This window comes from Podarcis erhardii, assembly GCF_964252035.2.
Source record: "Podarcis erhardii genome assembly, chromosome: 14".
Taxonomy (NCBI): domain Eukaryota; kingdom Metazoa; phylum Chordata; class Lepidosauria; order Squamata; family Lacertidae; genus Podarcis; species Podarcis erhardii.
In genome coordinates, this window is record NC_138503.1 from 11,731,710 (window position 1) to 11,750,024 (window position 18,315).

The 18,315-nt window shown below is 47.7% G+C and overlaps 1 protein-coding gene across 1 annotated transcript in view; it reads left to right on the forward strand.

The window, feature by feature from the left end:
* The first annotated feature begins 8,986 nt into the window (after positions 1-8,986).
* TMOD2 (tropomodulin 2) overlaps positions 8,987-18,315 on the forward strand; it is a 46,149-nt gene continuing 36,820 nt past the window's right edge. Inside the window, exon 1 of the mRNA XM_081839220.1 lies at positions 8,987-9,067. The gene's annotated coding sequence lies outside the window, so the exon portion shown is untranslated. The remainder of the gene's footprint in view (positions 9,068-18,315) is intronic.

Sequence of the window (18,315 nt, forward strand, 5' to 3'; positions counted from 1 at the left end):
AAGGAGGCCAGATACAGGATAAAGGAAGTCTTTTATTTGGTTGTTTGTATTGTTGTATGTTATGTTCACTGTATGTTAGGTTCACGTTTAATGTGTATTGGGGGGTGGGGGGTTGTGTTATGTTGTAAATAAAATTCCAATAAAAATTTAAAATTAAAAAAAGAAAAGAAAAGAAAAATAAATAGTTTCAGCTTAGTAATCATAAGGTAAAGGGTAAAGGGACCCCTGACCATTAGGTCCAGTTGTGACCGACTCTGGGGTTGTGGTGCTCATCTCGCTTTATTGGCCGAGGGAGCCAGCGTACAACTTTCGGGTCATGTGGCCAGCATGACAAAGCCGCTTCTGGCGAACCAGAGCAGCGAACGGAAACGCCGTTTACCTTCCCGCCAGAGCGGTACCTATTTATCTACTTGCACTTTGATGTGCTTTCGAACTGCTAGGTTGGCAGGAGCAGGGACTGAGCAACGGGAGCTCACCCCATCGCGGGGATTCGAACCGCTGACCTCCTGATCGGCAAGTCCTAGACTCTGTGGTTTAACCCACAGCTCCACCTGCGTACTTATACTATTCTCTAAAAAGAAGCAAGCCATCATCCCCCGCCTTTGCTTAGCCTTGCAAGTTAGAAACAGAAATTTTGGAACTCGTGTAGCAAAGCAATAAAGCAGCACCTTTGACTTAACAGTCAGAAATGCCTCTGCCACTGAATGCCACTGAAATGCCAGGTCTTCTGTATCCACCCAGAGCACTGCCAACTTCAGTTCACACCACCACCATCCACGACAGTGGACAAAAACAGGATCATCGTTTTTACTACCTCTCTCAAACCAGGTTCAGTTTTGAGCAACCACTCACCTTAGCACATGAATCAATCTGTTTATAGTGTTGGCAGGAATAGAGAGACTTTGCCCAAAGATGGAAGGCCTTTGATATCATTTGCCATCAAAGCACAGGATGATCAGGAAGGCACACCTGAAAGACTTGTTCAAGGATGCATAAAGGAAAGGATTTGGTCCCGAACTGATGTATTACTAAGAACTGCATAATGCATGGAAGAGTCTATTACATTTTTGATAGAGAATGGTGCCCAGAATAAGCAGAAGCACCACATGAGAAACAGAGTTCTGCATACCTAAGTGGTCCATTGCCAAGACAGCAGGGCACAACCTATTTTGCCATAGGTATTAACATGGGGTAGAAAAACCTTAATAACTTTCAAACTGCTAATCAGAACTTCATCAGGCCAATGAAAAGGTCATGTCGACTACAAGCCTGAATAAAATGCATCAGTGGTTTTCCCCCCAAATTAGAAATAAATAAATGATAAAGGTAAAAAAGGTAAAGGGCCCCTGACAGTTAAATCCAGTTGCAGACGACTCTGGGGTTGCAGTGCTCATCTCGCTTTACAGGCCGAGAGAGCCAGTGTTTGTCTGCAGACAGTTTTTCCGGGTTATGTGGCCAGCATGACTGAGCCGCTTCTGGCGCAACAGAACACCAAAACCAGAGCAGCGCACGGAAACGCCGTTTACCTTCCCGCCAGAGCAGTACCTATTTATCTACTTGCACTTTTTTGGGGGGGCATGCTTTCAAAATGCTAGGTTGGCAGGAGCTGGGACAGAGCAATGGGAGCTCACCCCATTGCAGGGATTTGAACCGCCGACCTTCAGATCAGCAAGCCCAAGAGACTCTGTGGTTTAGACCACAGTGCCACCCACGTCTCCTAAATAAATGATATGCTTTCTTAATAGGGAAAACAAGGCCAAACTGTCACTTGTCGCTTCGGTGGCAATTATTATCAGATCAGTTTGGAATCTGGCACTTTCTCAGACCTCATGTGAACATTGGGTAGTTCACATACGCCGCATTTCATGTCATTAGCCCAACTAATGTCGTTTTTGTAAGCTGCAGAATCTTACAAGGCTTTTCCATGACGTTGCCTTGCTTTTACCGCTTGCCTTAACTACACTTGTGGTCCATTGTCATTTCCCCACTTCTTCGGGGCTGGGGATGGGAGAGTCCCACATGAAAGACAATGCTATCTTAGAGCTCTTTGTTCCATCCCATGAAAAGCACCCTCTATGCTAAACTGGGAGTTTTCTGCTACTGATCTGCTTGAGTTGTATAATGGCTGTGACAGTTTCCTCTGAGTGTGATAGGCGGGAAGGGGGGTGGCGCTGAGAGATGCCACCAAGCCAAGTTGAGTACTTCTGGCACCCTGCCCATGGTTTGGATGAAGAGAGGCTTTTGTATGCTCAAGAGTATGCCTGCCATTGAGCTGAGGTCTATTATAATTCTGCAGTGCTCCTTAGAAGGCGAGTCTTTTCCCAAACTTGCAACTACATGTTTGAGCAAGAGAGATTAATATATATATATATATATATAGTAATAGTAAAACTTCCTTTTCAGAGGAGTAGCCTAACTTCTGACATCTACCATGAAATAGAAATTTAAATTGTACCAGCTCTTGGGGAAACGCAAAATGTTTAAAACACACACAGAAGAGATGAGCAGTTGCTTATGTCTTTAAGAAATATAAAGAGAGAAAGAAAGATGAACAAAGACAGAAAGAAGCTCTTTTTGCAGAAACTCAAGTAAAGAGCCCAATGAAACATTGCAAGAGGGAATCTGTGATTTGTTAATTAGAACAAGCGGGACCTGCTGCAACAAAACACAGCGGTGCACAGCGTTCCTGTTCACATTCCAGCCAGCAAGTCACACCCCTTTCCAGAATACTCCATTCCACCATTTATTTATTTACTAGATTTATAGCCCACCATTCCTCCATAGAGCTCAAGGTGGAGTACTTGTTTCCACCTCTCATTTTTCCCAATACTTTTAATTATCAACTCATATTTGTGCAGGTTTAACGGATGAATAAAGTAGCATAGGATTAACTGACTAAGATTTCTGTAAATGGGGGGGGGGGAGTCCACATTGACCCAATAAATTGTTTGATTGACACAATAAGTGTGTGCAGCAGCAGCAGTCCTATCCCCTCCTTGCCATTGCTTCCAATATCTCTGGGCCATTTTCCTCTCTAGAAGGACAGAAGTGTTTACTCCACAGAGCTGTGACAGCATCCCCTTACCTGGGCTACTGCTCTTAGGTGTAGTGGAGGATGCAATTCTATCACAAAGTTGAAGAGTCAGCTGTCAATCCAGTCGGCTTCTATTTATGGCAGTTGGTGGGGAGGAACGACCTCATCCTTGGCCTCCACATGTCTTGAACTAGCCCTGTTTGTCTAACCTGGAGTTACCGTCATAGAATGGCTTGAGCTTGGGAGAGGAAAAGAGAAAAAAATAATATGCCTTGGCAGATATAGGTCTACAGCTTCCTCATATGTCATTGAGCATTCATCCTGATTTGCTTGCACAAAGCTTATGCAGAGGTTAGACTATGCCTGGTCTTTGCTGAGCATTCATCCCAATTTATTTGTGGGAACTTATACAACAAAGAACATTCATCCCAATTTGCCTGTGTGGTGTTTAGATGTCTTCCTGTTAATCATTAGCTCATCCTTCATGTTTGAATTCATTTCCCCAGTGTGGTGTAGTGGTTAAGGGCAGTAGACTTGTAATCTGGTGAACTGGGTTCGCATCTCCACTCCTCCACATGCAGCTGCTGGGTGACCTTGGACTAGTCACACTTCTCTGAAGTCTCTCAGCCCCACTCACCTCACAGAGTGTTTGTTGTGGGGGAGGAAGGGAAAGGAGAATGTTAGCCGCTTTGAGACTCCTTCGGGTAGTGATAAAGCGGGATATCAAATTTAAACTCTTCTTCTTCTTCTGCTTCCCCATCTCTTTCCTAATGGCAAAAAGTCTGTTTCTTTTTAAAGATGGACTTGTTAAACTACGGCAATCAACAGAGTGTTTTGATCCACTAATTGTGCAAACCTACATTTGTTGGAGTACACTTGCACCCTTCCTGTGAAGAATTATTATTATTATTTATTATATCACAGGGTATTTTACAATATACAAGTACAGAAAATACATACCATAGTAACAAAAAAAAAAACAACCACAATACCCCCACCTCCAGTTTAAAAGGCCATTGATGGTTTAATTAGCCAAAGGCCTGGGAGAAATAAAATATCAACCAAACAATGTTTAAAATACTTCAATGGCTTTGCTAGGTGAACAGATGCACAATCACGATCTGAATCTTGGTGCCGTTTCAGTAGCAGGAATAAGGTGCACTTAAAGAGTGCATTTTTGAGTGGGGAGCCAGCCCCAGACATGCATGCCCTTTGATGAGTGCATATGTTCACGGGTGGTGACAGAAATGAGCTAAGCATCTTGGGATGACATGTTCCAATACCTTCCTCATAATTAAGTCATCTATATTGCGTCACTGCAAAGAGGCACACTGTTTAATTAAATGAGCGCATGGTTCATTATACATCAATGATAGGGGAAGATTTCTTTGATGCTTACCAGACTGGCTTTTCTGGTGGTTCCAGCTTAGGAATCAAGATTGCTGCTTATGGTTACGTTCCTTTTTAACAAGTGCTTCCTCATGAACCTTGAAGGTTGGTGCTGTGCTATAATTAGAACTCGTGATCGAGATAATTTCTAAGATTGCCCCCAAGGAAAGGCTGGGACAGACAGGTGTGTCCTTCAGGGAGGAAGAGAGAGGCACTCCCCACCCTTCCGTCTCTGAGTTAGGATATTACTATTCCTCCAGAAGGACCCAGTTCTCTGGTTATGATGAGATAATAAAAAAATTAACCCCCCAAAAATACTCTGAGGCAGGGGAAATCTACAGTGAAGGCGGTGACGGTCCTGTGTGAGTGCCTGGAGGCGGTTGGAGGATGGATGGCGGCTAACAGATTGAGGTTGAATCCTGACAAGACAGAAGTACTGTTTTGGGGGGACAGGGGGTGGGCGGGTGTGGGGACTCCCTGGTCCAGAATGGGGTAACTGTGCCCCTGAAGGACCAGGTGTGCAGCCTGGGAGTCATTTTGGACTCACAGCTGTCCATGGAGGCGCAGGTTAATTCTGTGTCCAGGGTGGCTGTCTTCCAGCTCCACCTGATACGCAGGCTGAGACCCAACCTGCCTGCGGACTGTCTCGCCAGAGTGGTGCATGCTCTAGTTATCTCCCGCTTGGACTACTGCAGTGCGCTCTACGTGGAGCTACCTTTGAAGGTGACCCGGAAACTGCAATTAATCCAAGATGCGGCAGCTAGACTGGTGACTGGGAGTGGCTGCCGGGACCACATAACACCGGTCCTGAGAGATCTGCATTGGCTCCCAGTACGTTTCCGAGCACAATTCAAAGTGTTGGCGCTGACCTTTAAAGCCCTAAACGGCCTTGGTCCTGTATACCTGAAGGAGCGTCTCCACATTCATCGTTCAGCCCGGACACTGTGATCCAGCTCCGAGGGCCTTCTGGCGGTTCCCTTACTGCGAGAAGTGAGGTTACAGGGAACCAGACAGAGGGCCTTCTTGGTAGTGGCGCCTGCCCTGTGGAACGCCCTCCCTTCAGATGTGAAGGAAATAAGCAGCTATCTTCTCTTTAAAAGACATCTGAAGGCAGCCCTGTTTAGGGAAGTTTTTAATATTTAATGCTGTATTGTTTTTAACACTTGATTGGAAGCCGCCCAGAGTGGCTGGGGAAACTCAGCCAGATGGGCGGGGTATAAATAATAAATTATTATTATTATTATTACAGTGCTTTATGGGAATTTAACCTTGAATGCATGCAAGTGTGTGTTATAACCTTACTTGTAAGTAATCTGCCCCACTCCCACTCGAGACCACTCTTCTGGAAGCTAGGAGGACTGAGGTCTACCTACATGATCCAAGCTTAGGTTTCCTTATGCCCAGTCAAGGATCTGCTAAACATTCTGTTTTAAAACTCAAAGATAGGTTCACCCATTAGGAACCACCGCACCCCCTGCAAAAACCCACAGTTGGGCAATACTTTGATATTGGGGCTAACCAGAATGTCACAAAAGAGTGAGCAAGCTTTCTGAGTTTTCCGTAACTCTTGCCAGGCAACAAACCAAGGGATTGAGGGGAAGGGAACAGCAACAAAAATTAGGCTGGATGTTGTATGCATGAGGTCTGGATTTTGACTTACTGTAGGGGAAGAGCCATAGCTTAGCGGTCAAGCATCTGCTCTGCACACAGAAGGCGCCAGGTTCAATCCCTAGAATTGTAGAATTGGGACCCAAAGGGTCATCTAGTCCAACCCCCTACCGTGCAGGACTGCCCTGGCAGCTCCAAGTAGGGCTGGCAATTTCCCAATGTGACCTTCAGCCCAAATCATGGTGGGCTGAATGAGAGCCATGCTTCATCCTCCTGAACACCAGATTCAACCTCGGAACTTGTGTGCCAGAATTCAAGGTTGGGCACATGCCTCTGAGCATATGCAGAATGTCGTTCCGCTAGCCACAGAAAAATAATCCCCAGCTGAAAGGCTACAAATGGGTGTAGAGGAAAAGAACGGTGGAAATGGAGGCATCCTGACCTGTTAACCCAAACTGAAATAACATGAGGAAATCAGATTCTGTTACGTGTTGCAGTAAATCTATGTTTTATTATTTCAAAAGTTTATGTTGTGGTTTATAGCATTGTTTTGATTTTGAATTACATATGGGGGGGAGGTACCATAATCTTTTCAGAGCTTGGGGCCTCTAAAGGCCTTAATCTGGCCCTGGACTAATGGCCAGGGGTGATGGGAGTTGTTGACCACCAACATGCTGAGTTCACAAAGTTGGCTGCCCCTGGGCTAGATTGTCAAGATTAGGAGCTAGGAGGCAAGGGTTCAAATCCCTTCTCAGCCAGGGAAGGCCACCAGGTGACTGTGGGCCATTGACCTTAACCTACCCCACAAGGTGTTTTTATATTGTTATAAGGATGAAACGGAGAGGCGGGAGGAAGCCTGTACACTCCTTGGAGCAAAAGGTGTCATGCAAATGAAGTAAATAAATATACTGCTGCAATGACTAGATGACTCTTTGGGTCCTTTCCAAACCTATGATTTTTCTATACAACTAAAACAAACATTAAAAAACCCATTAGGTGCACTTCCCCAGCCCATCAGGCATATAGAGGTAGCAGTGTGGACACCCACACCCACACTGCCTCTGATTCAGCTGCCAAAGGCACAGGAGAGGGAGCCGGACAAAGTTGGCCACCTCAACCTATCTCACAGAGTGAAGTAGACAGGCGAACTAATGCCAGTGTGCAGTGGAAGAAGCAAAGATCACCAGTGTCGAAGCAATGATTCTTCAACATCAACTTCATTGGACTGGTCATGTTGTGTGGATGCCTGATTACCGTCTTCCAAAGCAACTACAGTGGTACCTCAGGTCAGTGGCGTAGCGTGGGGGGTGCGGGGGGGCCGGCCGCACCGGGCGCAACATCTGGGGGGGCGCGCTCGCCGCCTCCGGAGTCGCCGAAGAGCCTCGGGCGCAGGCTGTAGCAGAGCCCCATGTCTCGCGGAACCGACGAGCTGTGTGCGCATCCGGGGTGAAGGCGTCCGGCTGGCAGCGGCTCTCAGTGCTCGCCGCGGTCCCCGCGTGTCAGGGCCGCGGAGGGCGCGCCAGGCAGCCCCTCCTCACAGCTCCGCCGCCGCCGCCGCTGCTGCAGCTACTGGGCCGTGTTGCATTTTCCTTGCCTCTCTGCCCTCCTCCTCTGGGCAAGTGGCGTCGTTTGGGCGGCAGTGCCAGTGGCAACTCGCCTCAGATCACCTGACACAGACCCTCCGCCGCCACCGTGGCTACCTTACTGTAAATACCCCAGCCCAGGCAGCAGCAAGAAGAAGCTGGCAGCGGCGGCAGGTTAGGGGTTAGGGGCGCAAATTACTTGCCTTGCCCCAGGTTAGGGGGCGCAAATTACTTGTCTTGCCCCGGGTTAGGGGGCGCAAATTACTTGCCTTGCCCCGGGTGCTGACAACCCACGCTACGCCGCTGCCTCAGGTTAAGAACTTAATTCATTCTGGAGGTCTGTTCTTAACCTGAAACTGTTCTTAACCTGAGGTACCACTTTAGCTAATGGGGCCTTCCGCTGCCGCCACACCGCCGGAGCACAATTTCTGCTCTCATCCTGAAGCAAAGTTCTTAACTCGAGGTACTATTTCTGGGTTAGCGGAGTCTGTAACCTGAAGCATCTGTAACCCAAGGTACACTGTACTCTATTCCAAACTTAAAAATGGAAAGCGTAATGGTGGTGGTCAACAAAAGAGGTTCAAAGACTCTCTCCAGGCAAATCTAAAAAAAATGTAGTATAAACACCGACAACTGGGAAACAGTGGCCTGCGAGCGCTCCAATTGGAGAACAGCCTTTATCAAAGGTGACGCGGGTTTTGAACACTCAAACTCAGGATGAAAGGGAGAAACATGCTAAGAGGAAGGCATATTTGGTAAACTCTCACTATGATCAACTCCTGCCCAGAAACTTATGTCCCCACTGTGGAAGGAAGTGTGGATCCAGAATTGGCCTCCACAGTCACTTATGGACTCATTGTTAAAACTGTGTTTATGGAAGACAATCTTACTCGGCTATGAGTGATTGCCAAAGAAGTTGAGGGTGAAATGGAGAGGGGGAAGGAAGCCTGTGCTGTGCGCATAGCTGTCAACTTCTCCCTTTTCTTGCGAGGAATCCTATTCGGAATAAGGGAATTTCCCTTTAAAAAAGGGGAAAGTTGACAGCTATGGCTGTGCGCCCCACCTTCAGCTCCTTGGAGGAAAAGATGGGGTGCAAATGCAATAGGTTAATATATTCCTGCATTGCAATTTCCCCCCCAAAAATGCATTAGGTGCGGTTCTGGACCGGGCAGACCCCGGCCAGGCAAGGGATGCGTCGGAGTCCCAAGAACTACGAGTCCCAGAGTGCTCAGCAGCGGCGCTGAGGCTGCGCAACCGCCTTGCCTGGCTTGGCTGCAGAGAAGGAGGGAGCGCCTTGCCTGTTGACAGCCCTCCGGGGTGGGCTTTTCTCTTTTTTGGTGGGAGCGCGCGGGCGAGAGAGGATGCAGAGAAACACCATGCAGAGAAAGGCCGGCAGGCGGACGGGATAAATCCTGCGTCCGCCCAAGGAGCAGCGGGCAACGGTCAGCAACTGGTAAGCCTGAGGTCGTCATCCCCCCCTCCCATCCCGACCCCCGGATCTCTCCCATCTCAGGATGCGTGCATGCAGGCACGCGCGCGCGCTGCCACCCCACCCGCCCTGCCCTGAAAGGATGGAGCCGAGCATCCTTCACCAGCCAAACTCCCTTCTGCAAGGAGAGCCCGGAGATTATAGCATGGGGTGCATAGCAGCCAATTCCTGGGAGCCGAGGTCCCTTGGCCCCCCCATAAAATATTTGAGGGGGCCAGGGGTCTCCAAAGTTGATGGGCATTGCCATCCAAATGGTACGTGCGCCCCGCATCTTGTGATCGATTATGCGGGGCTTCCTTCCCCCCACCAATATTTTATTCAGGTTGGCACCCCTAATGGGGTGCAATGGTGCAATCTCACCCCACCTCTCCTGGATCTGCCTGGGGGTGAAGCCACTCCTATATTTGAGCCGTGGAGGGGACAGAATGGTCCCCGCGTTGCCCGCTGCTTGCATTACATCTCCTAAAGATGTCCTATGCAATGATGCTCCGTTGAGGCTCAGCCACCTCTGTTGCCAGGCGGTGCGAGCCGTGTGTGTGGGTTGGGGGGGACGGCGCTATGGGGAGGGGCGATGTATTGGATGTGGGGCCTTCTCGGGTCTTTTCCCAGGGGGAACCCGCCCGGGAAGCAGAGGTGGGGCACGGAGGAGCGGTTTCCAATAATACAGCAGATCTTTGTCAAAGGGAGCCACTCGCCTGGGAAATGGGCAAAGGGGCAGAGGCGATCGGGTTCAAGACGAGCAGGACCAGGGATGCCAATCTGAATAAAATATATGGGGGGGGGAGTCCCCCAGGTAAGCCTCGCCCCTGCATAATCGATCGCAAGATGCAGCATGCACACACCATTTGTTGGCAATGCCCATTAACTTGGGGGGAGCCAGGCCCCCTCAATTATTTTATTGGGGGGGGGGGAGTCCGAAGGCCCCTATGAGCAGGAATCCAGATTAGAGCTTTGCCAAAGGGGACTCGGTCAGAAAAGTGCAGAGGGAATGGGTACACATACAAATAATAGTAAAAAAATGAATAATACAGTAATAGCAATAATTATCCTCATCCCAAAGAGGTTTCACTTTGATCTTGCAGCACTGGGTTCCTTGGTGTTTGTGTGTGTTTTAGGATAATAATGGATTGCTGTTGCTATCGCGTGTGTGTGTGTGTGTGTGTGTGTGTGTTTTTAAAATGCTTCTATCATGAGAAGTGGGTGTTGTCAGGTGGTCTGTGGGAGAGCAAGGGGCTGCTCGAACTCTGAACTTCCTGCCCTGACCAGGATGGGGCTGGACTAGATGACACCTGGAGAGCCCTCTCTCTGACTCTTACGATTCTGTGGCATGTGGTGGTTCTTTAATAGGTGTGTGTGCACTTAAGATGTTTATAAAGCCCTTTGCTAGTGGTCCTCGATAAATGGCTCACATAGAAATGCTAAAACAGTAGGCACCTGTTTAAAAATAGTATAAAAATAGCAAACACAAGCTACAAAGAACAGGGTGGGAGCTTAAAAAAAAACTCTCTTTCTCCTTTGCTCAGGGCAAGATGGTTCTTGAGTAGGCTCTCTGGTGGCGTGGGAGAGGCAGAACTAGATGATGGAAAGAGGCTGTTCTGCCTCTTCTTTCCCCTCCCCCTTTAAGCATTTTAAGGTGTCCTAGGGATGCTGGTGGCGCTGTGGCTTAAACCACAGAGCCTAGGACTTGCTGATCAGAAGGTTGGCGGTTCGAATCCCCGCAACGGGGTGAGCTCCTGTTGCTCGGTCCCTGCTCCTGCCAACTTAGCAGTTCAAAAGCACGTCAAAGTGCAAGTAGATAAATAGGTACCGCTCTGGCGGGAAGGTAAACGGCATTTCCGTGCGCTGCTCTGGTTCTCCAGAAGCGGCTTAGTCATGCTGGCCACATGACCCAGAAGCTGTACGCCGGCTCCCTTGGCCAATAAAGCGAGATGAGCGCCGCAACCCCAGAGTCAGTCATGACTGGACCTAATGGTCAGGGGTCCCTTTACCTTTACCTAGGATTCTTTAGGTGGGTTTCTAGAAAGCTGCCTTATACTGAGTCAGACCACTGGTCCATCTAGTTCAGTATTGTCTTCACTGACTGGCAGCTGCTCTCCAGGGTTTCAGGCTGTGAAAAATTCCCAGCCCTTATTTGGAGAGGATGGAACCTGGGACCTCATTCCTGCAAAGCAAACTAGATGAATTTATTGACCCTTGGGGTCCATTCCGACTCTACAATTCTGTGATTCAAACTTAGCTGCAGCCCCCTCCCCAGCTGCAGCCCCCTCCCCAGCTGCTGCAAGAGATGAACAGCACAACCCTGTGTGTGTTTCCTCAGAAGTAAAGTCCCATTGTGCTGAATGGCGCTTACACACCCTAGTCAGTGTGTTTGGAATTTCAACCTAGCATAGTTAACCTTTCAGAATTGCTTTGATTCTCCCCAGCACCGCAGATGTAATAGATAAGAAGAAAGGGAGGTGGTTGTGCTATTTAGTTCTGAATGGGTGGGGCACTGAAAAGAAGAGCAATTAAAAATATTACTTTAAGTGTCCTGTATTTTTTTTTATATAGTTTTGACAGGGATTTTTTCAATAAGATAAATGCATAACATAAAAGAGTACCTGGAGACAGAATGGTGCATTAAGTAAAAAATACGAACGAATAAATAAAATAGGTTCTTGTATGCTAGCAGATAAAATGCACAGATTCCTTCCGCAAATATTTCACTGTGGGTGGATTTGCATTTTCTTGCGCCAACACGTGATAGAAAGACCCAATTTCCCAACAAAAATGACTGCAGGGTTGCTGACCCTTTCCCCTTAATATGCATTTTTTAAAATGCAACAACAACAACAACAACAACAACAACCAGATAACATCCTTAAGATAGTTCATTTTAAAAAAAGAGATTAAAATGGACCCAGCTGCCCGAGTCAAACAGCTTTTCTCCCGCATTATCTTTGACTAAGCATTCCCTGCAGAGGACCTCCCTATAATCCAGCTGTGGTTGTGTAATCAGCAGAGGCTAAGAACAAGGAAAGTCATCTTGCCAAATGCTCATGCCAAAAGAAGCACAATAAGGGGAAAAAAATTACAACAAACCATTTCACATCTTTGCTTCAGGACAAAGCAAGAAGCTTTTAGGATCGTCAGCCACTGTACCCAAGAGCTAAATCTCCTTTCTCTCTCTTTCCCCACAAATCCAAAACATGGCAGCCAGCTGGATCCTGAGAATGGAACTGTCAAGCAGGGGTGGTGAGCCTCAGGCCTGGGGGTCGTGGCCCCCCAGGCATCTCTGCCTGTCCCTCGGGACTCTGCTGACCCCATGCTGCCCCTCCCTCCCAAGTCACACCCAGCACGGATCCTGCTCTTCGCCTACCTCTAGTGATTTTTACTTGGCTGAAAGGTGTCCTTGAACTGTGATAATTCCTCTCGTTTGCCTGGGCATAGGATGGAAAGTGGTTGTGTGTTTGCCAACTCCAGCCTTTTCCACACTTGCCACTGGCTTGCGGCCCCCCCAGATAGGGGCTTCCCCACCGCCGCTGCTGAGCCTTACCTAACAAAACCCCCTTTTTCTTGAGAAGTGATGTGCAGATGAGATGATCTGAGTGCTAAGTAGGGCTGAATTATCTTTGTTCTACATGCTTTGAAGCTGTAGTCCAGGGGTCAGCAAACTTACCGCGCCTCAGGCCGGTGTCTCCAGCGCCGATTGCACGGCGGGCTGGAGGGCGGGGGAGTGACTGCCCATACGCGTGTGCACACGCTATTTCCTGCACACTACCAGGTCAGAGGAGCACCGGAAATAGCTTGTGCGCAAGTGCACGGGCCTCCTTTGACCCTAATGTGCGCCGGAAATAATGCTTGCGCATGCGCGAATAACACTTGCGCGTGTGCACATAACACTTGCACACGAGCACAAGCTATTTCCGGTGCTCCTCCAGTAAGAGTGGGTGGCAGGGGTCTCTGTGGTCTGGATAAACGAGTCCCTCCGGCCTTATCCGGCTCGCAGACCCTAGTTTGGGGACCCCTGCTGTAGTCGCGTTTCAGATCTCAGCTAGCAGAGACTGGGAAATCAGCCCTGTGGGAGTAAGCTGGGATAGCTCAATCCATAGAGCATGAGGCTCTTAATCTCAGGGATGTGGGTTTGAGCCCCATGTTGGGCAAAAGATCCCTGCATTGCAGTGGGTTGGAATAGATGACTCTTGTGGCCTCTTCCAACTCTATGATTCTACAAGAAGCCCTGAAGAGATGCTGCCCTTCAGAATATACATGACTTTTTATCAATGAGGAACTTGACTCAATATGTGGGCTCCTCCAGATAATCCCGTTTACTGAGTGTTCGTCCTGATTTGCTGGCCCAAAGCTTACAGAATCATAGAACTGCAGAGTTGGAAGGGACTGGCCTAGGACCCACATACCTACGGGACTGCCTCTCCTGGTATTCCCCATGGAGGACCTTAAGGTCCACAAATGACAGCACCTTGGAGGTCCCAGGTCGCAAGGTGGTTAGATTGGTCGCAACTAGGGCCAGGGCCTTTTCAGTACTGGCCCCGACTTGGTGGAACACTCTGTCACAAGAGACTAGAGCCCTGCGGGACTTGACATCTTTCCACAGGACCTGCAAGAAAGAGCTGCTCCGCCTGGCCTTTGGTTTGGACTCAGTCTGACCATTATGTTTACATCCCCTTACGCTTTTTATTATGGGCTATTTTTAAAATGAGGCTGCATTTTAAATTGCATTTTAACCTGTATTTTAAATTGGTTTTCCCCCCTATTATGTTTTTACTGTAATGTTATTGGTGTTAGCCACCCTGAGCCTGGCTCTGGCCGGGGAGGGCGGGGTATAAATAAAATGTATTATTATTATTATTATTATTATTATCATCATCATCTAGTCCACTCTCCCACAATGCAGGAATATGCAGCTGTCCCATACGGGGATTGAACCTGCAACCTTGGCGTTATGAGCACCACGCTCTAACCAACTGAGCTATCTGCCCCCTCTGCGGAGCTTAGACTATGTCTGGTATTTGTTGAGCATTTGTTCTCATTTACTTGTGGGGAGGTTATACAATAATGAGCACTCAAGCAGACTTGCCTCTGGGGTGTTTATGTGCCTTGCTGTTCATCATGTGTTCGTCCTAAGCTCTCCACTGTATTTTCCTAACAGCGAAAACACTGGGTGTGTTGCAACACAGCACTTTCATCTACTTCAGTTGCGCAAACCTAAATTTCCGGCATGCGCTTGGATCTCTCTCATGAAATGCTGGCGGGCTGGAGGTGACCTAAGTTAGTTCCACATGTTGCCAGGTGATGTTCGGAGAGCCTTTTAGCACCGCTTTTGGCACAGAGCACAACATCATGTGCCAGACTTTTCATTATGTATTAAGATCTGGAACTGGCTGGACGGCAGATTTATATTTCCAGCTCATGAGTGATGTGTCTTTGAGAGCACCTTTAATACATGACCTCTTTTGGACGTGCATCATCCATGATCCAACCTGCTTCTTTCTTCTTTTTCTTCTTTGGCGATCACTCATAGCCGAGTAAGATTGTCTTCCATAAATACGGTTTTAACAGTGAGTCCGTAAGTGACTGTGGAGGTCAATTCAGGATCCATACATCCTTCCACAGCGGGGACATAAGTTTCTGGGCGGGAGTTGATCATAGTGAGAGTTTGCCAAACATGCCTTCTTCTTAGCACATTTCTTCCTTTCGTCCTGAGTTCAAGCATCTTCAAAGCCCATGACACCTTTGGTAAAGGCTGTTCTCCAATTGGAGCACTCGCAGGCCAGTGTTTCCCAGTTGTCGGTGTTTATACTACATTTTTTTAGATTTGCCTGGAGAGAGTCTTTGAACCTCTTTTGTTGACCACCAGCATTATGCTTTCCATTTTTAAGTTCAGAATAGAGTACAGTGGCACCTTGGATTACAGATGCTTCAGGTTACAGGATTACAGATTACAGATGCTTCAGGCCCCATTAGCTAAAGTGATGCTTCAGGTTAAGAACAGTTTCAGGCTAAGAACGGACCTCCAGAATGAATTAACTTATTAACCAGAGGTACCACTGTAGTTTCTTTGGTAGACAATAATCAGGCATCCGCACATGACCAGTCCAAAAAAATTAAAAAAATAAATCTTCCTTTCAGTAGCACCTTATAGACCAACTAAGTTTGTTATTGGTATGAGCTTTCATACCAATAGCAAACTTAGTTGGTCTCTAAGGTGCTACAGAAAGGATTTTTAAAATTTTGTTTCGACTACTGCAGACCAACACGGCTACCTACCTGTAACCAGTCTAGCGAAATTGATGTTGAAGAATTATCGCTTCAACACTGGTGATCTTTGCTTCTTCCAGTACACCAGCATTAGTTCGCCTGTCTTCCCAAGTGAGGTGTAAAATTTTTCGGAGACACCATTGATGGAATCTTTTGAGGAGTTGGAGATGGCGTTTATAAGTGGTCCACGTTTCACAAGCAGCTTTCTCCCGATTGAAGTGCAGAGTGTTTGAGGACCGGGACATTTGCAGGGGAACCAAAATGCTTGTTTACAAAGCATTACTGTATCCACATGCTAGCCTTAGAGTGTACAGGCAATGGCCGATTAATACACACCTGAAAGATACATGACAATGCACTCGCACACAGATCCGAACCTGAAAGGGACGGAAAATGTGACAAAAAATAATTTTAAAAAGTGCAGAACTGGGATGGGGCTGTGTGGAATGGGGGTGGGTCATGCTTTTATGCGCTCCACTGATGTGCGGGGGCCGGAAATGGAACCCCAGCACAAAATTGTAATCGACTGTATTTGTACATAAGTAGCCACGAAGGGATGCGGGTGGCGCTGCGGGTTAAACCACAGAGCATAGAACTTGCCGATCAGAAGGTTGCCGGTTTGAATCCCCGGGACGGGGTGAGCTTCCGTTGCTCGGTCCTGCTCCTGCCAACCCAGCAGTTCGAAAGCATGTCAAAGTGCAAGTAGATAAATAGGTACTGCTCTGGCGGGAAGGTAAATGGCATTTCCATGTGCTGCTCTGGTTCGCCAGAAGCAGCTTAGTCATGCTGGCCACATGACTCGGAAGCTGTACGCCGGCTCCCTCGGCCAATAAAGCGAGATGAGCGCCACAACCCCAGAGTCGGTCACGACTGGACCTAATGGTCAGGGGTCCCTTTACCTTTACCTTTAGCCACGATGGATGCAGGTGGGCATGGTGAATCATTTGAGCCTGACTGCCTGATCCGGAGCCATATGGTGTAGTGGTTAACGTGTCAGACTTGTACAGTGGTACCTTGGGATGTGAACGGGATCTGTTCCGGAGCCCCGTTCGCATCCTGAATAGAACGTAAGACACAACTGCACATCTGCGCGCACGCGGGTCGTGTTTTGCCGCTTCCAAGCATGTGCGTGCCATCATTTTGACCTTCTGTGCATGCGCATGCGGGAGCGGCGAAACCCGGAAGTAATGTGCTCCGTTACTTCCGGGTCGCCGCGGAGTGCAACCTGAAAATACTTATCCTGAAGCATATTTATTCCGAGGTATGACCATGAAACTCACTGGGTGACCTTGGGCCAGTCACTGACTCTCATCCCTACCTACCTCACAGGGTTGTTGTGGGGGTTAAACGAGGAAGGGGAGAACCAGGTATGCCCCCTTGAGCTCCTTGGAGAAAAAGATGGGATATAACCAGATGGGATATAACCAGATGAATAAATAAAATACAGCGCTGCCTGATCACTGAGATTATGGGGGGAATCTCTGCTGGCGGTCCCCCATGGCTCAGAGTAGCTATTAGATAAGCCGTGCATTCTGTGTTGTGGTGCAAAGGTGGATCTACACACTGCGGTGGGGGGATCGCTATAAATAAGTCAGAAATTAAATTGTTTAATAATAATAATAATAATAATAATAATAATAATATATTTTATTTATACCCCACCCCACCCTTCCCAGCCAAGACCAGGCTCAGGATGGCTAACAACCAATAATAAAAACAAGTTGATTGAAATACAACTTAAAAACAAGTTTAAAATACGACATTAAAACATTAAGATGCAGCCTCATCACAGGAGGAGAAAGGAAAAAAGAAAGAGGGCGAGGGAATCAAATTGATTCTAAGCCAAAGGCCAGGTGGAACAACTCTGTATTACAGGCCCTGTGGAAAGAAATCAGATCCTGCAGGGCCCTGGTCTCATGAGATAGAGCGTGTTGAAAAGGCCCTGGCTCTGGTTGAGGCTAATCTAACTTCCTTAGGGCCCGGGACCTCTAGGGTGTTGCTATTTATGGACCTTGAGGCTCTCTGTGGGGCATACCGGGAGAGGTGGTCCCGTCGGTACGAGGGTCCTAGGCCGTGAAGGGCTTTAAAGGTCAAAACCAGCACCTTAAATCTGACCTTGTACTCCACCGGGAGCCAATGCAACTGGAAAAGCACTGGGTGAATATGCTCCCATGGCAGAGACCCCGTGAGGAGCCTCGCTGCAGCATTCTGCACCCACTGGAGTTTCTGGGACAGCTTCAAGGGCAGCCCCGCGTAGAGCGAATTACAGTAGTCAAGCCTGGAGGTGACCATCGCATGGATCACTGTGGCAAGGTCGGGGCAGGAAAGGTAAGGGACCAACTGCTTGATGCGGCAAAGGTGGAAAAATGTCACCAAAAAGGGGGGGGGGGGTTAACGCTATGTAAAAATCGCATTGAAATTTCTTTTGCTCTCTAGCGCCATCTGGTGTTACATGTTTATAATGCATTCAAGGCATTGTGCTTGTTTGTTTTTTACTAATCTAGCTGAGTCCCTAGTCTGTAGAAATCCTCCCAACCGAGATCTGACAGGTACCCTCCTTGCTAAACTTCTGGTGCATGACAAAGACTTTCTTATTCCAGCAGGCACTTCCATGTAGTGTTGGATCTGATGATGTCTTATTGGTTTATTATCTGCATTTTTGTGTACAGTGCTTAGAAATGCTAATAATCGAAAGGTTTATAAATACCTTAAATCAATAAATGAAATAAAAATGAGTGCTGTGATAAAGTATTCACTGTGGGACAGGATACCTGCCAGTCTTGGCAGCACCATCAAGCATTATTGAATAACTAATAAAGTGGTTTTTCTGCTTTTATGAAAACATCCATCACTGGATTTTCTAGATGTTGTTCAGAGGATAAAAGCTATTTTAAGGCATTTTAATCCTCAAGTTGCAGTCGATCAGCAAGTGTTTGGGGCTTCCAGTTCTTTAG